General features: G+C 49.1%; 1 protein-coding gene across 2 annotated transcripts in view; it reads left to right on the top strand.

Moving 5' to 3' along the window:
- Positions 1 to 25591, top strand: part of MTF2 (metal response element binding transcription factor 2) — a 471832-nt gene that overhangs the window by 415363 nt on the left and 30878 nt on the right. The window lies entirely within an intron of this gene.

Below are 25591 nucleotides of genomic sequence, written 5' to 3'. Positions count from 1 at the left end.
ACCTAACTTTTATAGATCATTCTCAAACGACCCAGGAAGAATACCAAGGCTTGCACATCCAAAGAGAGCAATTACCTACATAAGTCTTTACCCCCTTTCTAATGACTGAGATCAGGGGAGCATGCATTTCTGATAGATGCAGGAGGAATAAAGGTAGGTTCTTCACCTCGTGAATCCCCCTTGCCAGACTGGCTCCAGAGAAAATTGATTGCAGTTCCCTTCAATAGTCAGTAGGTGGCATTGTCCAGCTCCGCATCCTGTCCGCCCAACCCAGATGTGACATTGGGGTCACTATATCTGCGACACCTCTTGGCACTGATACCAGTTTATTTATTTCTGCACCTTCCAATGCAGATCAAGAGCGCCTGTTCTGGTTTTTACCTTACATTTTCCAGTGTGCAAGAGACATGTCCCCTTCAAAAAGGACTACAACCGACAAATGTCAGTTACAGATACCCACAATCTCTGTCTCGGGGGCATTCGCTCCAGGTACGATTCGGCACTGTGCAAATGCTGCTCAAAGATGAACCAGAGGGCCGACCACAACTTGCTGTTGTGGAGCTTCGGGGGAAGTCGAAGAAGTCTTGGTCGTGGTCACAGGCACGGTCAGAATAATGCACATCTGAGTCCAGAAAAGTTTTCAAGCTGTAAACTACCCCTACAGGTAAGTAGTAACTTGATTCTTTTTCAAGTGGGTGACTGTCTCCTTACAGAAGACATTTCTGCCATCAAGCAGAGGCCAGTTAAGTATATGTAATTTTTCTTTCTAGAGATTACAGTGATGGTGCATTGAAGACAATGAATGAAAGCCCATAGGTGGTCCGCCTGGCCCACATGCAAAAACAGTCCTTTAGCTCTCCCTCTGGTGCCTGGGCCGCTTTTGGAATAGTTTGTCTTTGAGTTCCAGGAGTTCATGTACTTTGAAGAAGTCCAAACATGGGTCCCCTTCTTCCCGCCACTCCCACCGTTTGGAGTAGCGCCATGCCCAGAGTACTTCAGAGTTGATCCCCTTGTTGGGAATCTATTCTGCAATTGATCCCGATGTGCCCCAACTTCCGAGGGCCTTTAGTGCGACCTGAACAACTCCACATGTTTAAAATGGTACTTGATAGAATATTTGGATCTGAGGTGGCCTCTAGTAAGGATACTGTAGGTGGATCTGTCCCTGATGCAGACTGGGTGAATTGACCTGACTTTAAGGTCAGTCACCTTTCCAACCTCAATGCAGCTGGCTCCTCCAACACCACAAAATCCAGCGCACCCTCAGTGAAAACTGGCACAATTTGTTATATCTGACTACTAAATGCCTTTTCAACAACTCCCTCAACCCCCTGCCAAAGTAAAAAAAAAAAAAATAGAAGAAACACCATGCCTCAGTTCCTGTTAGGAACCAGAAACCTCCCAACCACAAGTTGATGCCAACAAAGCTGATGTTGATGATCCTTATGATGAGAACATATTTTTGTACACGCAGGATGCCAGGACACCTCCCCAGACATTTGTCTTCCTCAGCTTCCCTCCTTAGTCACAGTGTAGTCCTTAGTCAAAACTACTTTATTCGGCCAATAACCGCCATAAAAGCAGACCGATAAAAACATTTTTTTTAAAACTGATACATTGGAAGAGAGAAATTGCACATGTCCATTAAAAGGGCCCCATCATACAGATATTATGTATACTAAAATTAATCACTTAGCAAATAGAACCAAAACTCATTACAGGGAATCAAACGGCAAGTGTCAGAATGGACATAAAATGCAACAAGTAAAATACAACAATAACTAGTACTTAATAAAAAAACAATTAATTACGCATTAAAAAGTGCTCAGGAATGCATATAATTCCGTTCAGGGCTGGCTTGAACGCTGGTGACGCCCTGTGCGACAATGTCTGTTGGTGTGCCCACCCCACGGCCACCTCTGCCACGGATTTCCCAACCACCACCCTTTTACAGTGCCCCTCAAGTCTCCAGAACCACTGACCTATTTACATTACATGCACTTTGTTATCTGCATGGTACACGTTCTTCGCAACCAGCATTTTAACCCTCTGCACTACCTTTAGATGAGTCAAAACTTCCTTTAGACAAACATCCGGTCTCTTTCCAGGAACACGATGAATCACCAGAGTTATCTTGATGTTTTAATGGATGCCTTCAGAAATTGCTGGAGGCCAGAAACAGCCAGCAAGTTGGTGCTTTTAAAATGATATTACTTGTAAAAAGGACGCCCCCACCTCAAGTCAGCGACCGGTGCGGTGGCACCTGGTTCAGCCAAAATCCGGTTCAAATAAATGATGTTGCGCATTAGAAACCAAGTACAAATAAGGCTGTTTTGTGAGCACAAACTCAAGGTGACGGACCTTCTCACTGAAGGCTTGGCTAGTTCCGTACCCTCCCTAATCGCCAGCTACTTAGCCAGAAACCTTTGATTTATATCCCTAAAAGCTGCCGGACCTAGAGGTCTAGGTTTGAAATGCATGTCCGGGCAGCCCAACCACATCATTTGCTCCATGATGTATTTTAGCCACGGGATACATAAGGCCTCCCTTGTGGGCAATGCAGTCTGCTATAACCAGCTGGTTTAAAGTAGTGATGGAGTTCGACCAGATTCTCAGCCATCGTAAGAGTGGTACAGCAACGATAAGATCAGAGATATACCCCCAAACCAAGCTCTTCATGCAAAATAAAAGCTGTGCTAAAGGGGACAGCAAGAAGGCCACACATTAATTTATTTTCGACCCCCTGAATGTCCCTCACATCCTTGTGGCCCCATACATCACACTCGTATGCGGCCATAGGAAAAAAAAATTCTTTATACACCTTGAGCAGGGTGGGTATTGACTTAGACCCCAGCCTTTTGGCAAAGTCCCACACAGCCCATAAGCTCTTGCTAGAACGTTCTTTTTAAGCTGTCTTTGCGCAACCCAGGTTCCACGGTCATCAAACAACCCCAGATAAGGGGAGGTAGACACTTTTATTAATTCCAGCCACCTACAAAATAAATTGCACTTAGCAGCCTTTCTACTGCCCATCGTCATGGTATGAGATTTTGAAAAATTAGTGGTTAAATGATGTGAGTCTGTAAAATCAGTAAACATTTAAAAGATTTTAGAGACCTACAGCGGTTCTGGAAAAAAATACTGCATCATCTGCGTACAGGGGTTAATTTAGCCCATGCTCTTGGTTTATCTTTAGAACTGGCAGAGAGGAGGCCCCTAGCTTATTTATGTAGAGTGTAAATAGCAGAGGGGCCAAAATGCAACCCTGCTGTATCCCTCGCTTGACCTCCCTGGGGTCTGTCATACTGCCATTCTCCTTAAACCTTACCGCTATAGTGGTTGTGTTGTGGGTGGAATGTAAAAAAGATACCGGACTCTGCTCCATGCCCAGTTAAACCAGAATCTGCCACTGTTTGGATCTGTTTACGCGGTTAAAAGCCGATGGTCAATCCATAAATCCCATGTGCAGGGTACCCCTCTTAACTATTGTATACTTCCTGATGATCACCAGATTGAAATTAATACATTGATCGAGCATCCATCTGCCTGTAAGTCACTAATATCATGAAACTTTTCTAGCCACGATGATAAACGAGTCAAAAGCACCTTCCTCTAGATTTTGGCAGCAGAGTCCAAGAGCGAAATAGGTCTATAACAGGCAGGATCACGCCTTGAGCCCTTTTTAAAAATGGGTATAATGATATCCCTCTCCCACGATGAAGGAAAGCTGCATATGCCACTTGCATTAAAGACCCGTCCCAGTATTGTAGCCCAGACCGGAGGGTCTGCCTTATACAGATAAGCTGGTACCCCATCTAGGCCCAGAGCCTTTTCCCCAGATGTAGCAAGGATAGCTCTATAAACATCACCTGCGTTAAAATGAAGTGGTGCATTAGATAAGCTGAGGTCCCATTGTATCGCCGTCCCTTCCAGATCGTCACCACTGTACATACCCCCAAAATACTGAACCCAACATTCTGGAGATACAGTAAATGCTAGCACAGATTGTACTATATCCAAGAAAAACGGGCTATTAACCACCGCCCAAAACTTGTTACTATCTGAGCGTGTACTTGCTTGTCCGAGATCCTCCCAAGCTTTTTACCTGATGGACTTCTTCCTCCTCTGAATTGCATGATTATAGACCCTCCTGCAAGCCCTTACCGCACTCTCGTTTTTTTAATTGGAGCTAACAGTAACATCCTATGGGCAATAGAACAGGTGCATTCAAACCACCTCCTGACCTTAGGGTATTTGGCCCTGCCCTTGACGGATAGGTTGGTTCCTATCTGGTTAGTTAATATTACCAAGGCTTCTAGAACAACTCTATCCTGTGCATTGGTATAAATTCATGCTAAAACCTCAACTGCACGCTTCACATACAATTTATCTAAAAAGCTGTGCGGTACGACCTTCTCCCTCTTCAACCTACGTGATTGATCCTTGGTACTAATGTCTGAATCGGGGATACCCTTGCTCTTTTCATGAAAAGCAGATGAGTACAGTAGTTCAAGCATGAGGGGGTTATGATCACTGTGGTTGCTCAGATATCATTCAGTTTATAAACTGCAGGGGCTAAAGATGCAGAAAACATTATAAAATCAATAATGCTAGAGCAACCTCTCCCTATGAAATTAGGAATGGGGGTGTTCTCTCCCGTTTGCTCTAGACAATACAAGTTGTTTGCTGAAAGAAGCCCTTTAGTGAATATACCTGCCTCTGTGTGTTCAAAATGTGTGATTCATGGTAACAAAAATCCCCTTGGGCCTTAGTGGAAATACAGTTAAGATAGTACTGGTGGGTATTAAAGTCGCCCAGAATTATAATCTCAAAATAGGAATGTTTCTTTTTTCTATAATGATCAAGGAAGCCCTCCAGGGCAACTAATTATTGTGTCACGGAACCCATAGCAAAATAGTTGTAAAAGTTAACTACTAGTAACGGGTAGTGATTCTTTAAAGACCGCTCTATTGCTAACATATAGGGAGACAGACACTCTAATCAAGAGAAACCAATAAAAGAAGACTCGACCCACTGTCGACAGGATTGCTTGCTTAAACAAGCATTTACAATGCAACAGTCTCGCCTTTGCAAATGTTAGAGCTATTGGCATTGTAAATGTCAAACTTTTTATTTATGTGTTGCTTTTAAAAACAGATAAATAAATGGCATTGTCATTTACAATGCCAATAGCTTAATCTTTCCAAAGGTGAGACCTATTGCATTGCATGGTCCACAGGCAACATAAAGTAGAATGTATGCACACCTATAACTTAACTGCACAAGATAGGAAAAGCCATTAACCCCGAGCTCCTTAGAAGGTCAAGCACAGATACAGAAAGATCTGTCAACTTTGAAACAAATCCTTACCTTTTAGCTAGCAAAACCGCTCTGCTTAATTTAACATAGCCTGGCTAAAAAGTAGGAGTGAGCACACATAGGCCCTACTATTTGATTTAAAATCGGACTATTCATGTTACAGTAAGCAATACACTGCATACACAATTTCCACGAGCACGCATAGCAGGATGAAGGATACCCTCAACAAATGTTTTGAAAATAAAAAAAGGTGTCCTTCGCACCTTCAATTGTTTACTGGCATCCATTTTCTCTTACAAAAACAAGTGACGTCGATGACCCCCAGTAGAGGGTGGAGCAACCAGCCAAGCTCCCAAAACAAAAGGGCTTCTAGCCAGTAAAGCATGCACAATCATCCCAGATCAGCACGAGGTGGTTGCAGATTCCATACAGGAGCAAAGATCTTAATCCAGCAACACATTACATTCTAGTTTTATTTAAAAAATGAGGAATCAATAATGCACCTGCCTAAATTATTTACTCCGTAATTAGAAAGAAGAAAAGTAAACCACCTTCGATTTTAGGAGGTGCATGCTCTTTCCTTTTGCTTAATCCATGACTATTTGGTATGTGATGACAGTAAAATCTCTCTCGTACATTAGAGCGGCCCTTTCCCTTCCCAAGACTTAGACACAAGTATGGATCATGTTTCACATTTCACTGCAGTTGCTTAAAAACTAGGCCAGTTCAAATGAAAGTAGGCCAGATTAAATGACTCGCCAGCCTTTACTGTATATCTCTTTACTGCTCGCTCCCAAAACACAGTATGTTCCACTCTCATGCATCAAAGCATAGCAGCGCATAGTGAGAATGCAGGTAGCCACGATTGTCTGTAAAATTACAGTAAGGCAATTATTCTGAGTGCATTTCAAAAGCCAGCTAAACTTTCCATCAGGCACGCAGCTCAGAACAGGTCTACCATGGTAAAGCTATCAGTAAAGCTATCAGTTTGAAAGTGCAGTCTGACAAACTACCTAAGGGTTAGGGCGTTTCTGTAACACATCCACAGGTTATAGCTTGGTTTAAGGTGAGGGGGAACTAGCTTCAACAATGCAGAACAATGAGAAACCTGACAGTTCTAATCCATTCGAAATCCAGAGACCAGAACAAAAACCCTCAAAATGGCATCGATATTAAGGTTTCAAAAAATCGGATCTTACCTGAGTCTTCAGCCATGTCAATACCCTGTATCCATGGATTTTAAAAAGGTATACTGCCCAAGCCACTGCCCGACTTGGGAATCAAACCCAATTTACTTCCAAACTGCGCTCTTGCTGCACAGACAGTAAAGTTCAGTGCAGCCAACTCAGCTGGAACCAGAAACCGGACGGCCCACACAGTCTGCTCGAGGTTATTTTTAGAACTCCCCTCCGCATGTGACAAACTTCTCCAAGCACTTATATGGAAATGCAGCGCCGGCACAGCACTTGCTCGCAGGACATTCTGGCCCAGGTGCCATTTAGGCGAGATCCCTCACGCGAAATCAAACTCCAGGTCAGGGTAGAAACTGGGCAACAGTTCGACGTGGACCCCGATGCACTTCAATTCCCGAACTCGGGGAGTCAAGAGTCCTCTACAATAAACAAGCTGACCGTGTGATTCGAGCGCGAAAGTGAAACTGTATGCTGGCTTGCCAGCGAAAGCTGGACAGGCGATCTCACCCATCTCTCATCCTTCTCCAACAAACGTTTTCTCTCCTCCTCTCACTGCTGTAGTTTTCTCGTTCTGTTCTGTATACCCACCTGACATCATTGTTTCAAACGGGGACAGGCTTCACATCACAAAGCTTCCAACGAGAGCTGTTCTGAAGGAAAACGCGTCAAATATGTTTTTAAAAACGTGTTACAGCAACCATAGACAACATTCCAGTTGACCAGCTGCAAATGGTTTCTTCTGGGGCCAGGTGGGTTTTTGGGCAAATAATGCACTGATCTGAAGAATATATTAGGTGCGTCTTGGAACTGTGCCTCTAATTAACTGATTTTCCATGTATTGTTTAACCAGCCAACATTTCGCGTTTCTTTCTTCCCGCAGGACCCATTGGGTGCAATATTTAAATACCAGTAGACGACACCAGAAACCATTTGCAACTGGTCATCTGGAATTTTCGGGGGCTATACCAGGCTTATTTTATACATATTACGTGTATCCAGATGTAATGCATTTATTCAGCCGGCCACGCCTGCCGCCGAAGAGCTGCTACAATGTGTGTGGGTGAAATGTCAGGTGCAGGTTTTAGCGCCGCACAACCCTCCCCGTGCTGTATCCATGCTCACCGGGCAGCTATTTACAGCCCAAGGGGAGGAGGGGTCCGGTCGCTATGCGGACTCTCTGGCCAAGCCTAATGGTCCCAGATGCGGTCTTTAACAACGCTGCCAGGGTGGACGGGGTCACAAGACACACAAATATTTAAAAGCAGGAGTGCGCCGTCAGTGGCTCGGAGAGGGTCAGAAATGTCCCCTAAAATGAACCAATAGCCTACAAAAATAATTTATTATCAGACGTTCCAAGATCGGAATCGGAAAAATTATGTCAGTAAAACTACGGTGCAGAGGGAAGTTTACAGAGCATGCATTAGACATTGCAAATTTACAGCCATGGTGCATGCAATAACTTAGGCGTATATATCAAAAATAGACACCACAAACGTAAATAACTTGACGTTCTATGTTGATCCACGCCAGGAAGTTGGAGGGTCACTTTACATTTTTTTGGCTGTTTTATATAGCACGAGCTAGCCCCGAAGGTACTGGAGCGCATTACAGGAGCACCAGTTACATTACACCAAGACACATCCATTAATTTTATATTCAAAGTGGGAATAAGTGGTTTGCCAAGAATCCCAGGATGTTGAGCCGAAGCGAGACTGGACCTAGTTCTACGAGCTCCAAAGTCGGCACCTCTAGTCGTTATGCCACATCTTACCCTGTCTCATTTTAAACCCTGACAATGAAGTGATTTTGGTAAGTATAGGGAGTCGATTTAGAAAAAGTATTAAATACATGCGTATTTAGTATCACTGATGTTTTGGGTAGTTTGTATGTGCCTGTCTGCAAACCATGTTGACGGATGATCCTTTATATACACACTCCAGGAAGGATTAATACGCGTTTAAGGACCCGGAATGTAATTTAAGAGTTTGGATTTTGTGCATCTGGGCAAGGAGAAATCTATTCTGAGGCTGACACTAAATCAAAAGAGCACTCCGTATAGTTAACCCAATAGTAAATGGAGACGTAGTAGGCACAATATACATACGGGGTTGAAGGGCACAGGAAATAATCCCCGTTTTACAACGAGGAGGCAACCGAGGTCTCAACTTGCTCTGAACTTGTTGTTTCCTACCTGACAACAAAGCCGTTATTTCCTTTCTGCCCGCTTTTCCGTTTTGAGCAGCTGTGGGGATGAGAGCGCGCGCCGGGGAGCTCCAGCTGTTCTCCCGCTCATTGGGATCCCTGAGCGAGGGCTGGATACTCAGACCAGCGGCAGCCGATCCACGGGGAAACACGCCCAACCGCTTAAGAAATAAGTTCGAAACAATCCCAACCCCCAAAAAGACAAGTGCAACAAGAAGTTAGTAATTAAAATTTCACCCAGGCCTGCTAACAATCTTGGCTGTCCTCGGGCTCCGCAGCTCGCGCTCTCCCCTGGAGGGTGGGGGCTGCTCACGCCGGGGCAGTTGCAAGCACAGGGGAGCTCGCGCCTGCTGCCGCCGCTGATGGTGACGTGAGAAGCAGCCGGGCTCGCGCTGCTGATGCTGTGCACAGGCAGCGAGAGCTCCCAGGCCCCGCCCACCTATGCCTTGGCTGAGGTCGCGTGCACTTACTTGACCGAGAAGAGCGGCGGACTGCAGAGAAACAAGCGCGTCCACAGACCGGAATCTGCGCGTGCCCCGGTCTGTCTCCTTTGAGGCATCACGCTGACAAGAAGTCTCGCTGGCTGCAGCGCTTCGCGCTGCAACGCCTGGCGAGACCTAAAAATGAGGTAAACCCGTCCAAAAAGAAACTCACTGGTATTGCAGGTTTCTTGTAGGGCAATCAAGTGGCAACCCACATGGGTCACCTGCCAAAGAACATCTCGTTTTGACCCCAAACCTGCAATATTCCACAAGAGTATCCTCAGACAAGCGGGGCCCACTTTAGAAAGTACTCGACTAGGAGGGAGAACAGACTCTGGCTTCCACGGTAAAGGAGTATTATAGGCTCTGATAGATACTGGTCTGGATGAAGGGGCACTAAAAGGTGCTGGACTAGATGCCTGTTTAGATAGAGGAGCCGACTCTGTTTTCCTGAGTAAGGAAATGCTGTTGGCACCAGGATCCTGAGGTCTTATACCTTGCGATTCAATCTAAGCTGATGATTGTCAATCATGCCTTCAAGCCCCTGTAAACTTTGCAATTGTTCGAATATATTAGCTAGAGGTAGGGCTAGTCCAAAGGTGCTATTCTGAATTGACTTAAATGATCTAGGTGCCTAAAACCTGGCCCTATTTAACGAAAAATTGGCAGGTTGGTGTAAAAATACTGAAGTGGGACAACCCTAATCTTAGTTTTTTTTTTCACAACAGCTTTTATTGAAAATTTAGGCAGAGTATAGGTACAGCTCTCCACAGTCAGGAGGTCACTGTCATCAGTAAACAGATAGCAGAAGGAATATACTGCCTAGACTTTTGGAATCACCCCCCTCCCAGCCCCCAACACCCTGCTAACCACCCCAACAGTAACCCCCGCCCCCGCTACCCACCCCTTATCCCACCCTAACCCAGTGCACGTGTTCACATTCCGCCATAGTATACAAGTATTGCACGGTAGGCATCCGATGCCGTTCTAGGCCCCAAGGTCCCCTTCCGGGGGCTGTACATCATCCAAATCAGCTGGTGGTTCCAGATCCAACCCCCTGTAATCCGCCCACCGCTTCCAGATCTTGTAATGCTTCCGGGGGCATCCCCTGGCCTCAAACACAGGCAACTCAAGCCCCATGAGAAAGTCCAGGCCTGCCTTCCAGGCGCTAAGCGGGGGGCACGGTCACTCTTCCAGGCTCTCTCCAGGTCTCTTTTGGCTACAACTAGACCCAGCAACAGGAGGTGACGCTTGTAAATGTTTCCACCTACATTCTCTAGGACATGAAGGAGACCCAGCCTGGGTGTACGAGGAAGGTCCCACCCCAGTACCCCCGACAGACAACTCCACACCCCATTCCAGAAGCGGGTGAGACCCACACAAGCCCACACCGTGTGCAGCAGCGTACCTCGTTCAGTCCCACAGCGCAAGCAGTCCGGGGTAGCAATGAGACCTGCCCTCCACAGTCTCTCCCTCGTATAGTAGGCCCTGTGTAAGTATTTAAACTGTATAAACCGGAGCCGCACAGCAATGGCGGCCCCACGGGGGGACTCAAGGGCCTCCCTCCAGTCGTCCTCATCCAAAGAACCAACATCAGTCTCCCAGGAGGCCTTCAATGACAAGAGAGAAGAGGAGCAGTGGGTAACTAACGTTTGGTATATTTTGGAGACTTTCTTATCACCCAGGTCCCCCATGAAGAGCTTGGCCTCCACAGGGCTAAATTCGGGAAGCTGGTCCAGCCCTACCAGACTTGGCGTTAGCGCTTGGCGGAACTGTAGGTATTTGAAGAATTGGGTCTTGGACATGCTGAATTCGGTGCTGAGGTCCTGAAAGGACTTGAGGGTAGACCCCGCAAGGACATGGCCAAGTGAGGAAATCCAGATGGCGTCCCAGCCACTAAATCCCGACAAGGAAGCCAGCGCAGGAAGCTGTCCGTTATTCCACAGCGGAGTCTCCGCTGTTAGCCTGCCCCACCAACCCATGCGGCGTAGTGCCTGCCTCCAGATTACAAAAACTACCTGAGTGACCCGCGATAATGCCTTCCGCCGCCTGGCCGAGAACAACAGTGTATGGAGCGTCGCATCGCCCATCAAGAAATGTTCCAGTGCATATGCCGGGTCGCTGTGATCGCCGTACCACCACTCATTCAGAACTAGGAGGTGAGAGGCCTGATAGTAGGACAGGAGATCAGATGTAGCCAGGCCTCCACAATACGTGGATAGGAAGCAGGTCCGCAGCGCCACTCTAGATACGCCACCAGCCCACAGAAAGCGGCCCAGCACCGAGTTCACGCAACGGAACGACTGTGGATCAATTCTAAACGGATGGTTCTGTAATTGATATAAGAGCCGCGGGAGGGCGACCATCTTAAATATTGCGGATCTGCCATAGATGTTAAGGGGCATGCGAGACCAGGTTTTGATGTCTGATTGGACTTTGTCCCATACCGGCAGCACGTTACGCTCCCAAGCAATTACGGCGGACTCGGACAGAAAGACCCCCAAGTATTTTAGGCCACCGACCGCCACCTGTAGGGCTGAAGCCCAGGGATACGTCTCAACCTCCCCACCCAGCACCCACAGCGTCGACTTGCGCGGGTTGAGGAAGAGTCCCGATACTCCGCCAAAGACCTGCATTATGTCCAGTATTCGAGGGCCGGAGCGGTGGAGGTCCGTCATAAAGAAGAGGACATCGTCCGCATACAGAGCGATTCTATCGGAGAGTTCCTCCCCCCACACAAAGCCACAGTACTGTGCATCAGCGCGCACCCATGTGGCCAGGGGTTCCATGGCCAGAGCGAAGAGATAGGGGGATAGTGGGCATCCCTGCCGGGTCCCCCTGGCAATCGGGTACTTCTCCGAAATCGCCCCGGAGATGCGTACCGAGGCAGTGATGTCCGTATATAGCAGCCTAATATATGAGATGAACACCGGGCCCAGGTTTAGACGCGGCAAGAGGGCAAAAAGGTAGGTCCAGCTGACCGAATCAAACGCCCTGTCAATATCTGCCAGCAGTAGTGCTGCCCGCTCGCTCCTACAGCGTCTACCGCCGCCTGTGCACTCCTGATGTTGTCGCGTCGCGCGATGTGGCATGAAGCCCGCCTGATCCGGGTGGACCAGATCCGTGATATAAGGGAGAAGACGGTTCGCCAGCGCCTTGGCCAGTAATTTGGCTTCGAAGTTGAGCAGAGATATAGGCCGATAAGAGTCATGTCTATCTGGGGGTCTACCCGGCTTCTGGAACACCACAATTTCGGCCTGACGCCAGTCCGACGGCAGGCTACCACGCTCCCGCGCCACCTCCAACGCCCGCCTATAGTGCGGCCCAAGCTGCAGGTGAAATTTCTTGTAGAATTCGCTGGGGAACCCACTCGGTCCCGGCGCCTTGCCCACGTTGAGCTGGCCCAGCGCATCCCCCAGCTCCTCCGCCGACAGGGAGAGGTCCAAGGCCTTCCTGGCCTCGTCCGAAACTGCGCGGGGGGGAGGTCAGCAATGAACTTATCCACAGCATCCAACGGAAGGCTGTCTCGGGGAGCATACTGTTCTGCATAGTAGGTGGCAAAGCTCGCTGCAAGGGTCGCGGCGTCCGTGATGGCGACGCCCTCCCCGTCTGTAAGGCCTGGTAGTGTGAGTGGTTGTAACGTTTGTTGACAGTCTGTGGAGCATAGTGCAGGACTTATCACCCCACTGGTATACTCTGCTCCGCGTAGCCAGCCAAACTTGTCTGGCCTCGTCCATTAAAACCGAGGCATAGGATTGCTGCGCCTGCAGGAGCCGCCGTATCGTCATTGCATTCCCATCCCTCCGACACTGATTCTCCAACAATTCCACGCGCCCCGCAGCCGCGACAATAGCCTCCCGTCGGGTACGCCGGGCAACAGCGCACCAAGCAATGTCTACGCTCCTCAGGGTGGGCTTCATGGCTTCCCAGACCGTCACTCCATCAACCCCCTCAACCAGATTCTCCTGCCAATATTGGGCAATCGCACCACGCATATGTTGTGTGTAGTCCGCCTGCTGGAGTGCCATGAGGACATCCTCCACCGAAACGGCCGGCGCGGCTTGTGCAAGTCTATCTGTACCGCGACAGGGGAGTGGTCCGACAGCCCCCGGGGCTGAATCACAGCCCGTTTCACCCTGTCAAGGAAGGCCCCCGGCACAAACACACAATCCAGCCTTGAGAAGGAGCCATGTACCGCGGACACATACGTGTACTCTCGCGTCCTGGCATGCAAATGTCTCCAGGCATCCCCCCAGCCCAACCCCTCAATCATTGCTTTCAGCCGTGTGGGGGAGGTCGCCGCCACAGCCCCCTGTGACCTCTGCCGATCCAGGTATACATCCACAACATCATTCCAGTCACCCCCTATCACAGCCAAGGAGTCGGGGATATCGGCCCACAATTCAAACAGTCTCTCTGCCAAGGACCATTGCATAGGGGGAGGGGCATACACACTGCCAAACACCACAGGCTCCGCACCAACCAGGCCTTTCACAAAGACATACCGACCCTGGGGATCAATCCAATGGCGTTCATGGGTGTAAGACAGCCTACGGGTGATAAGGATAGCCACCCCTCTCGAGCCCCTGGAGAACCCCGCATGGAACACTTGGTGAAAACCAAACCTCTGTAAACTCAGCGCCTTCGTACCCAACATGTGTGTTTCCTGAAGTAGCATCACATCAGCTGAGCTTCTCTTACCCCAGCGCAAGACTGCCCCACGCTTGATTTTGGCTAACATCCCCCTGACATTCCAGCTCAATATCTGCATAGAGTCACTAGTTAGTTCCTGTCCTTGGGTGTCAACCATTGTCTCGATAGGGAAGTCTCTGAGGCCCCCGGGACCCGGCCTCGGCACCCAATACCATATACCTCAATACAGCAGAAAACACGTGCACCCCCTTCAAACCCCCCACTACTCCCCCCCCCCCGTCACCAACCACCAACCCTGCCCCCTCAACAACCCAACTCCAATACTCCACCCCCCACCCCTATACCTCATGGAACACTGAAGTACCTGTCGCGGCATGGGGAGCTTCGGGCCCAAAACTGAGCGCCCAAAGCCCACCATACCAATGGATCCCAACTACTCCCCCCAAGAACCAGAACTGTCCCCCAGGGCCACCCCCCAAACCGTGGGAGGATGAGGCTGCCCATGAGGTTAGTTCCCCGAACCCCTTAGTACCACAATATTTGGACCACAGAAAGAACGAGGCAGCCAGAAGCCTCTCAGGCGACGTCCCATGCGCCCTACCAGAGACCACTCCACCGCTGAAGCCTCCACAGCAGGCCCTCCGCAGAGCCCACCAGCGGACTGAGTGAAGCTAGGACGGCTGAAGCCGCACGTTGTTCAGTTTTCTTTCCCCGACTGGTCCGTGTCAGGTTGCGTCCCATCCAGAAGGCCATCACGGGACAGGGAGCGTCGTCTGGATCTGGATTTCCGATGCCGTTTGCCTTTGCTGGTGGAGTCGCCCCTCTCCTGGGACGACCCGCGCGATGGTCCAGAGCCCAGCCCCGGCTGGGCGTTCGGCCGGATCCTGACCGTCTCATCCGTCCACCTGAACACGTCTTCCGGGGAGTCGAAAAAGTGAGTTTTGGAGTTGAAGACAACGCGAAGGCGGGCTGGGTACTGCAGTGAATATTGAATTTTCAGGCCACGCAGTATGGCTTTCGCCGCCAGGAAGGAATGGCGCTGCTGTTGTACTTGCCTGGTATAATCCGGAAAGATCATAATCTTGTGATTGTCATACAACAGTGTCTCTTTGGCCCTCGCTTCCCTGAGTATAGTGTCTCTGTCGTGGAAGTTCAGGATTTTGGCTCTAATCTTAGTTTTTGAACTACTCCTAATCTCACAACCTGAGCGCTTGGGCAGAATGTCTCATATTGACTAATACAATCCCCCTCAATATTTGTCCCCAAACTGTGTCCCTCCTAACTCACTCTTCTAGCCATAATGATATCCGGTAAGAGCCAGTAGCCGTGGACAACATTGGCATTACACCATTGAGTGACCTTATGAATAAGTTCCAATGTAGACTCCTTTCTACTCTGTGAGGTTGAGGGGACCCCCCACTAAAATTGCAGCCAAAGGTGTTGATTCCGGGGTCAGATCTATGATATTGTGGCTGCCGGCTTGGCACTTGATTGAAATATTTGAGGCAGATGTATCAGGTAAACTCCCATTCAGTAGTTATACCCCACAAGGTGTGTGCTACCGCCTGCGCCACATAAGATGGATTGCTGGTCGCACTGGTGCCCCTTACCCTTTCAGTTATCTCTTGTCCCAGATGCCCAATATATTTTTTTTTTGTTGCAAAAACCTTTATTGCACCATCAAATTACACAGCGGTACGCCTACAACCCAACGGGCTGGCCGCTATAGCAGTCTTTAGATCAAATGGCAACAATGTACATTCAATAGTCACTTTACAGTAGTAGAAACAACGGTACAGCTGCCGGAAGGAAAAGGTGCAGCATTAGCATAAGTCTTTTCAAGAATCATTGGTTTTTGGTATGATTTTTATGTTTTCCCCCAGTCTGTGCGGTAGACTAGCCTTCTGCCTCTTCCTCATCTGAATCATCTTGATCGTCTTCTGGCAAAGGATCACAAATCTCCCCCCTATATACATTCCACTTGGTCCAAATTTTATTCCACTTTCCCGGGCAGGCACGATTGGAGTATACCGCCCGTTCCGTTATCATTACTCTATCCATATTCCGACACCATACTGACTTGGTTGGTACCTCCGCCACCCCCCATTTTTGTGCAATATCTTGTTTCGCTATAAGCAACCCCACTGTGACCCAGCTTTGGTCATGTCTGGAAATATCTGTAGGCTCCCACACGTTTAAGAGGCATCTTTTTGGTTCTGGCAATAATGATGTTTCTAGTGTTTGTGAAATCGTTCGCAGTATCTGTCTCTAATATTCCTGAATCCGGGGGCAGTCCCAGATGGTGTGGAAAAATGTACCCTCCTCCCCGCATCCACGCAGGCAGTATGGATGTTGTGTCCGGTGAATACGGTGTAGCATTGTCCTCGTGTAATACACTCTGTGTAAAATTTTTAATTGAACTAATCGCAGCCGCGCTGATATGCCCACTTCCTTAGGAGAAGCTAGTGCCTCATTCCATTCCTGCTCGTCCATCTCACTGGTGTCCCCCTCCCATTTCTCCTTCAGGGGCAATGTTGGGTCTGGTAGGTTATTGAGTAGTTTGCGGTATGTAAGGGATGTAGTGCGCTCGACCATAAAGTCCGTAAGGAGGCGGTCTTCCAGCGGGGAAGACTCAGGCAGATCAGTATCCGCAGGCAAGGCTGTTAATAGTGCGTGGCGAATCTGAACGTATCTGTAAAGCTCCCTGTCGCTGAGTTCATATAGTTCTTTCAGTCTCTGGAAGGGTATCACTCCACCCCTCTCCCAAAGATCGCCCACTGTGGAAATTCCTATTGTGTCCCAGTGTGAGAAACCCTTGCTGTTTCTCATGTTGCCGTGGACTCGAGAGTCCCATAGCGGGGTTAGCTTGGTAATTCTACCTTTCCAACCCAGGGCCGCCGTTGCTGTGTGCCAGATTTCTACAGTAAGCCTGGTGGGTCCCATTAACGTGCGCGTTTTACGTCGGTCATATAATGGGGCTAGTAGACTGTCAGTGCCGAGTTGCGCTCTATCTGCTTGGAATGCTGGTTCGGTTTGTGAAGTGTGGATCCACTGGTTGATGGGTTTGAGGTGTGCCGCCCAGTAGTACAACTTTAGGTTGGGTAAAGCAATACCACCATCATACCACCCCCTATGTAGTTTGGATTGTGCTATACGGGCGGGAAGGTTCCCCCATAGGAGGTTGGATACCAGTGCTGCCACCTTTTGGAAGAACCCGGGGATCACCGAGTAGGGTGTATTTTCGAGGACGTAGAGGATACGGGGCAGGGCCATCATCTTGTAGAGTGCTGCACGCCCCAAAAGTGTCCGTCCCGACCAGAAATGCACATCTTGTTTGAGTCTGTCTAGGTGGGGCAGATGCCCAATATTTAGAGTGTTTTTGAGATTCAAGGGACTCCTGAGTCAGACTACCAATTGCTGCTGACGAGGGAGACTAGTCTTGTGTCCCTCTAGCAGACAATTGTGAAATAGTGGGACTAGCAGGGCCGATGAGTCCACCCTTCACGGGCTCACTAGTGATGGGGTGGCAGGGTATTATCGGAAGAATAACATCAAGCCTGGCTTCTACACCTCCAATTTTTGCCGTATCTGCGATAAAAGCTTGCCAAACAGGGTCTCCAATCTTGCCAGCAGTAAGTAAATAAGATGTTCTGAGTCTGTACTAGCTGGCTTTGTAAGCCTTTAGGATGGAGCATTATGGGCGGCTCTTTTACAGTTTGTTTTCTTCCTCTTGGTGGAGGGGCTAGCCGAATCATCCCCCTTCATAGCCAAAACTGCCTCAGCATGAGGTCCGCCGGGGAAGAAATAACAGGATGTGGTGATACCAGCCCAAGACTCACCCACACTACTCTAAGGGTTACTATAATCAATTGGGCCGAGGCGGAATTTCCTATCTCCAAGGAAAGCCACCTGGGCTATCTCTTTGAGGTAACGTTAGCCGCCCTGGTTAGAAACTAGTCAATGGTCGCTGTGTTATTACCTCCTGTCTCTCCAGCTGTTTTTCTTTTGACCATGATTAATAGGCTTCGGATTAACTACTCTTGGCAAAGGATGAGAGGCTCAAACCAGGCCAGTATCAAGCAGTACAGTACCAGCTCCCAAGGTAGTCTGCTGAGGGGGAGCATATTTCACTTGATTATTAAGACCTCTCCATTGACAGCAAAAATTGGATGAAGGAAGAATAACAATACCTTGGCCTTAGTGCCGGATTGCAGAGCCAAGAGACCAGGCCCAGCCCAGCCTCTTTTGGGTGCAGACTGGCCCCCAAAAGAGGCTGGGCTGGGCGGGTATACACATGTGCTGTAGGACAAAGCTGATATCTTGCCAGCTGTTCAGGATGAAATGCGTCCAGCCTTACTATACCTGATCTTCGCTGGCCTGTATCTATTCGCTAGGGACTGGATATAGCTGACCATCTGTGTATGTCACTTGGACCAGCATGGTACTTAAGCGACATGAATGGATTGGCTCCACAGCCTTCTCTGCCGATGTCCAACAATCACTCATGGACATGTCAATCAACGGCTCTAGGATGTTTGGAGCGAAGGCAGACTTGGCCTTGGAAAGATTTAAAGAGGGCAGAGCCACTGCTTGCTCTCTAAACTTGTCTCCACCTGTTTGCCATTTCCTTAAAAAAACTCACCCCTTTTGAGGCTTCGGTTGTGGAATCTAGCAGAGACAGCATCAATATGTACCTCGGCAACAACAAGCTTCAGTCTTTTTGCGATGGAGACAGATGAACAAGCCAATAGCATATCGGCCCCCAGGTGCAATGTTCTACCCAAACTCATTCCCCCTCTCCGATGGATGCTGCAAAAGCACTTTAATCTAGTCTCAACAGCACACGCTCGCCTGGTGAGAGAAAACGGCGCCTTCTACCTCCCCGGATGTAGGAGCATCACTTCCGACTGAGTGCTCCAGATTGTGGAACATGGTCACTCACTACTCTTTCTGTCACATCCTCCAGATATGCTACTCACACTGCAAAACTTTCCAGAGAACCACTTCACCGGTTTATACTCTGTGGTGAAGTTCAGGCTCTCTTGCCCAATGGGGACCATAGATAGCTTGCTGGCATTAGAAAAAATTGAGGTCTCCATCCTATCGTTGATCTGCGCCCTTTGAACTTCCTCCCGAAGCACAAGTTCAAAACGCTCACATTGGCTCAAGTTCTGTCTAACTGAACCCAGGAAACTGCATGGTGGCATTGAACTTTCAAGACTTATTTCCATATCCCCGTCCTTCAGTGCCACAGACGCTACCTGCGATGAATGGCTACTAAAAGCTGGCTGGTCTCAAGCAACAATAAGCCAGATACATACGATGGCCGACCTATGTTTTTCTATCAACTGGGCAGTCACACGTGACTCCTTCACAGTGACTCACAGTGACTCTTTTTATTGGAGCCTTCCTTGACACATTGCTTTTCAGAGCCTGTCTTCTACCTCAATAAGTCTAGGTCATGTGGGCTATGATCCATATGTTTCAACCCTTGACTGTGCTTCTGAGGCTTCCTGGCCTCCTGCATGCTGTTAGTGGACCTCACCATATGGCACATGGAGGCTCTGCAGTGGAATCTGAAGCCTCAGTGGGGGCAGCACCAAGAGACCCTGTCTGATTACATTCTGGTGTTGAAAAGAAACTGCAAAATCCATGCACTGCTGGTTGCTCGACCGCAGTTGGACCGGCAGCAGACCCCTCTCCCTACCAACCCAGAGCTGACAGTAGTGAAGGACGTATCGCTGCTGGGATTCCTCTAGGAAAGTTGGAGGAGAGCACACTGGTCTCCGGAGGAGACTTGCCTCCACATCAGCTTGCTGGAGTTGCGATAAATTTGTTTTGTACTGAAGGTGTTCCTCATGACCATCAAGGGGGAATGGGTGCTGGTACTGAAGGACAAAACTACTGACATATGGTACTGCGGCAAACCGGGCGGAGCGGGGTCGTGGATCATGTGCAGGGAGCTCTGCGTCTTACGAAGTTGCTGGACCACTGAGGACATATACCGGAGTGCCTGGCAGGATCTTTAAATGCCAGGTCATTGCCTAGCTGATCACGAATGACTAATCCAGTTTGATCCCATTCCCTGCAGAAAGTGTTGAGGGCTAATTTGCACCGCTTACTGGCCCAAAGGAGTACCACCATCAGGAAGTCCAGTTTCTGAAACTCATCTTTGGGGATCTCAAACATGGCCCTCTGCAATATATATAGACATCTTGGTAAGACCAGAATCTTGATCAATATGATTTTTTCCATCATGGGCATCTTCAGAGTGCTCCAGAACCAGATTGAGGATTGGAGACTGTAGAGCACTCGACCCATATTCAAGTAAAAAAATCGCTGTTCGCCATGCGCTATGTGTGTGCCTAGATTTATAACTTGGTTTGAGCGCCAGAGCAGGCCCACTGAAGGGACGCGGCCAATAGGGCAGACTGCAAGAGACCCAATGGGAAAAGCATTGATTTAGTACTATTAACCTGCAGTCCCGAATGCTCCCGAAATTCCTCCAAGATAAGCAGTAATGGGTCAAGTTGTCCTCGGTAGACCATAACATCAGTGGAGAGAGACACTATATGTTCTATTTTGGAAACCCGGATACCCCAACAATACAGGTTAAGTTGACAAACTCACAATAGCAAAGATTAACGGGGCAGGGGACACACCTGATAGCTGCCCCTTTGCAAGGTGATGATCTCAGAAACAACCCAGCCCGTCCTTACCCTAGCTGTGGGTGAACTACACAGCAGCTGGATCCACTTGATACAATTGCGACCCTTTCCTATACTCTCCAACATCTCACAGACCTATACCGATCTCACCGACAAGCGCATAAGATTTGCTGGACAAGTTTGGAGTATGCAACACATGAGTCAGGCAGCACAAATTACGCAGTATGTTCCCAACGCCGAATAAGTCCTGATTGGTCCTCATGGTTCCAGTGTGGGAGTGAGCTAGTCACGAGAGCATGAATAAGGACCTTCTGATCCGCATGGAGAGGTGTCTATAGGAAGTCCCCTCAAGAGGGTCCTTACCAGGTTTTGGCAACATTACTATTGCAACCTCTCTCATAGAGCCCGGAAGGACACCTTTCTCCAATGTGGCTGCCCCTTCGGGAGAACCTTCTGTCATAGCAGCAGGGTTGGGTCTTGCATCTGAACCTGAACCTCCATGTGTGGCGATTGAAGAGCAACGATTAATACTTTTGATCTTCAACCATTTTGGGAGGGTGTCCTCTTGGCAGCCGGGCACAGTTTCACCAAAACGATGTATGCATGACGCTGTGAGAATTTTTTTTCCTGATGATGTCCACATAACATCCGCCGTTGAAAGAACAGTTGCCTGATTTCTTGTTGTATTGTTTGACCTTGCTGTCACAACAGTTACGGATTCTCTTTCAGCCTTCTTGCGTTTGCCAGATCAACTGCCACTTTTCGAATAACCTGTTGAGATAAGTTTATTAAAAATGCTGATCCTCGTGTTCCCCTCAACAACTTTTGTGATGCCACACTGGGACCTTAATGTGGTTCTCACTTACTTGATGATGTGTACTCTTTTTGAACCGATCACAGCTGTCCTTTATGGTTATATGTCAATCAATCAATCAGGACATTTGTAGAGCGCACTACTTACCCATGAGGGTCTCAAGGTACTGGGGGGGTCGTGGGGGATGCTGCTACTGCTTGAATAGCCAGGTCTTGAGGAGTCTTCTGAAGGTTAGCAAGTCCTTGGTCTGCCGTAGAAGGATGGGAAGGGTGTTCCAGGTCTTGGCGGCGAGATGGGAGATTGATCTGCTGCTGGAAGTCGCTCTTCGGATGCGGGGGACAGGGGCGAGGTCGGCAGAGCGGAGCTGGCAGTTGGGGGTGTAGAAGCGTAGTCATCTGTTGAGGTATGCTGGTCTGGTGTTGTGGAGTGCCTTGTGTGCATGGGTGAAGAGCTTGAGGGTGATCCTCTTGTGGACAAGGAGCCAGTGCAGGTCTCTTGTGGGGTGTGATGTGGCTGCGGCGAGGGATGTCTAGGATCAGGCGAGCAGAGGAGTTTTGAATGCGCTGTAGTTGTTTCAGGAGTTTGGCCGAGGCTCCTGTGTAGAGGGCGTTACCGTAGTCCAACCTGCTGTTGACGAGGGCCTGGGTGACCGTTCTTCTAGTTTCTGTGGGGATCCACCTGTAGATCTGCGGAGCATGCGGAGGGTGTTGAAGCAGGAGGACGAGACGGCATTGACCTGCTTAGTCATGGAGAGAGTAGAGTAGAGGATGAACCTTAGGTTGCGTGCGCTGTCTGTGGGTGTTGGTGCTGTTCCCAGTGCGGTCGGCCACCAGGAGTCGTCCCAGGCCGAGGGGGTGGATCAGAGGATGAGTACTTCCATCTTGTCCGAGTTTAGCTACAGTCGGCTGTTCTTCATCCACTCGGCAACGGCTTTCATTCCTTCGTGGAGATTGGTTTTGGCGGTGAGAGGGTCCTTGGTGAGACAGAGAATCAGCTGGGTGTCGTCAGCGTAGGAGATGATGTTGAGGTCAGGCGAGGTTGGAGACCGGTGCCATGTAGATGTTGAACAGTGTTGGGCTGAGGGATGTTGGACCCACTCAGGCTTTTACCATGCCTGCCCTAACAATGTTGTCCGAACCACGAATGCGTCTTTGCAGCGTGTTCCTTTACCACGCAAGTCGTTAAAATGACTTGCCTTAGGAAAAGAGCTGGACTTTGGAATAGTATAATTTTCTATTCCAACTCCAGTCTGCGCAACAGTAGGGAAAATGTTGGACGTAAAGTTCAACATCAATCCAACACCGCTTTCCTTAAGGCAAGTCATTGTAATGACTTACGTGGTAAAGGAATGCATTATAAAGATGCATTTGTAGTTCGAACTGTGTTGTCAAGGCACAGCGTAGTTCGAGCCACAATGTAAAGCGGTTTCCCATCCTCTAGGCCTGTTGACAATCAATATTGTAAAACACACAAGGAAGACCTGAGGAGATTTAGAGACGCGCAAGGGACGACACCCCTCTAACTCAACTATGAATACACTAACTCAACTATGAATACACAAGAGTCCCCTGTGTCTAAAACCCAGGGGACTCATTTGTGTATTCACTGTTGAAAATCAAGACTGTGTTTGTCATTGCCATTACATCTGCAAGGCAAGTAAGTGACCTTTCAAGCCCTATCCGTCCAATAGCCCCACACATTAGTGGTCTTGGAGAAACTGGTTTCCTGGACAAAAGTGACATTCCTGACAAAGGTAGTCACACCATTCCACATCAGGCAATCCATCGCCTTGCTGCCTTTTTATGCTCCACCTCACCAGTGTGAGGAAGAGACCTGTTACCACTGTCTTGAACCTGAGAGGGCTTCAGTTTCACATTGATCGGACCAGAGACCAGTGGTTGGACAGTCAACTGTTTGTGGGCTTCTCCGGTGCGAAAAAGGGGAAAACAGTGAGAAAGACCACTCCCGCAATGGATTGTTTCATGTATTAAGATCTTCTATTTACTAGTTAAAAAGCAGCAGCCCCCCAGAATACTTGCATGCTCATTCCACCAGAGCGAAGGCTGCTACCACTGCACCAGTGTGCATTGTGCCTTTTTTAGACATCTGCCAGGCTGCTGCATGGGTGCGATCCACTCATTCACAAAGCAATATTGCCTTGACAGGCAGGTCCAGTAGGTTGGGCAATTCAACCAATCTATACTGTAGGATTCCCTAGTCTGAGACATTGCACACACTCCCTCCACATGGGGAGGTACTGCTTTGGTATCTATTCACAAGTTGAGGAATCTATTGTAAGAAAGTGCCCTCTTTTTTCATGGTTGCTTCCACTTTTCTTCTAAACTAGTGATGTACTTTGAGTATTCCCTGGGTTCCTGCCAAACCGGTACCTGGGGCCTATGTTCTTTCCCTAAACTGCATTAAAAACAACATCCAATTGACACTATTTGGCCACAGGTCAGTCTCTTGTAAATGGCACCACAGGTACCACGGGCACTGTGGCCAGGTAAGGCCTCTAAGGGCTGCAGCACTTATTGCGTCACCCTAAGAGGCCCTGTACCTTTACACTCACACACTGACTTTGCAGGCTGCGTGTTCTGGTGCAGAACAAAGTGAAGAGTCGACATGGCACACATCCCTGTGTGCCATGCCTACAACCCACTGCCCTGGCATAGGTCAGCCACCCCTCTAGCTGGGTGCACTATACCAGTCATGAGGGTACAGGTGCATGAGCCCTGTACCCCTACAGTGTCTAAGCCAATTCATAGACCTTGTAAGTGCAGTAACGCCATTAAGAATATATGGTGCTGGGAGTTTGTCAATACAAACATCACAGCATCATAATGGCTTTACTGAAAACTGGGAAGTTTTGTCATAAACGTCTTAGCACACTAAACCCATACTGGTGCCAGTGTGTATTTAATGAAAAATGCACTCAGAGGGCATCTTAGAGATGCCTTGTGAAAAAAGACCTAACACTAGTGTCCAGGCAGAGTGGCTGCTCGCCAGCTGCCACCACCAAACATGTTTCTGGACCCCTGGGTCAGAGAGGCTGCTGCTCCCAGAGGTCTGAAACGGTGCACATCCTGGGACGAGGTGCCAAGCCTCCTCCCCCAGGATGGGCAGGGTCCAAGAGGAAGCTTCAAAGGCTTGCTGTTTTTTTAGCTACCCTAGGCTTTTGCTGCTTCCAGCAACTGACCCCCACTGGTTCTGACCCCGACTTTGGGCGGGATAATCCGCAGGAAAACCCACCTTGCCAACCCCGCCCCTCAGGTGGGGGGCAAGATGAAGCACAACTCTGTCCCCGCCATCTTGCAGATGAGGGGGACCCAGCAAACCAGAGTGAGACATATGCCCCGTCGCACTGGATATTGGCATAATAGGGGTGTAAGCACCCCAAGGAAGGGACTCATTGGTTCCAACCTTTGCCTACCTGTAACGCCCCTAAGTCTAGTACTTGGGGGCAACATTGAACCTTACCTCCTCAGACAGGAATTGACTAGAAGAGAAGGAGGACCGAAGAACCTGTGCTGAAACTAAGAGGAGGACGACGCCCAGTGACGTGGCCCCAACCCTACCGGCATGTCCCCACATCGAACCTGCCCAAGCGAAATCCCAGTGTGTCCTGCAGCCAGCAACCTCAAGAACCCAGAGGACCTTCCCTGCCTTTCAAGTCAAAGACTTTGTTTCCTGTGAGCACTGGATTTGCTCCAGCCAAAACCGTGAATCTGCACCAGACGCCTACGGCCCGAGTTCGAGTGACCCAACACCACGAGGAGGTCTCCCCGTCGATCCTGACCTGAGATCTGGCAGCTTCTTTTTGGAGGACCTCTCCACCGACCGCGACCCGAGCTGGTAGAAAACCTGACAACTAAAGACACCCTTGCTCCCGACACCCCACGACCCAACTGACTGTGTCCCAGCATCCCAACTTACCTCTCCAACCAGTGGTCACCTCTAGAAGATCTTCGAGCCCACAGTCTTTGTTGCAACCAGAGAATTCCGATTGAAAACAAGGCACCTAATGCCAAGACAGCACCCAGCTGCCCTTGCACTGCTGTGGGTGTACCTTGGGTGCTAACTCAGATCCCCCTTTGCACTGAGCCTTACACCAGGAGCTTTGCTCCCACAACCTTGAGGCCTGCTTGTGAGCTTACCAAGCGGAGGCCCCATATCCCCCATTGGATAACATTGGGCCTCGGCACTCTGCACACAGCCATCCAAGTGCTTTGAGAGTGCATCCTTGACCCTGAGGGTACC

This window comes from Lissotriton vulgaris, chromosome 1_1, assembly GCF_964263255.1.
Source record: "Lissotriton vulgaris chromosome 1_1, aLisVul1.2, whole genome shotgun sequence".
In the NCBI taxonomy this organism is placed as follows: Eukaryota; Metazoa; Chordata; class Amphibia; order Caudata; family Salamandridae; genus Lissotriton; species Lissotriton vulgaris.
Note: the sequence above shows the minus strand (reverse complement) of the source record. Positions and strands in the feature narration are given on the sequence as shown.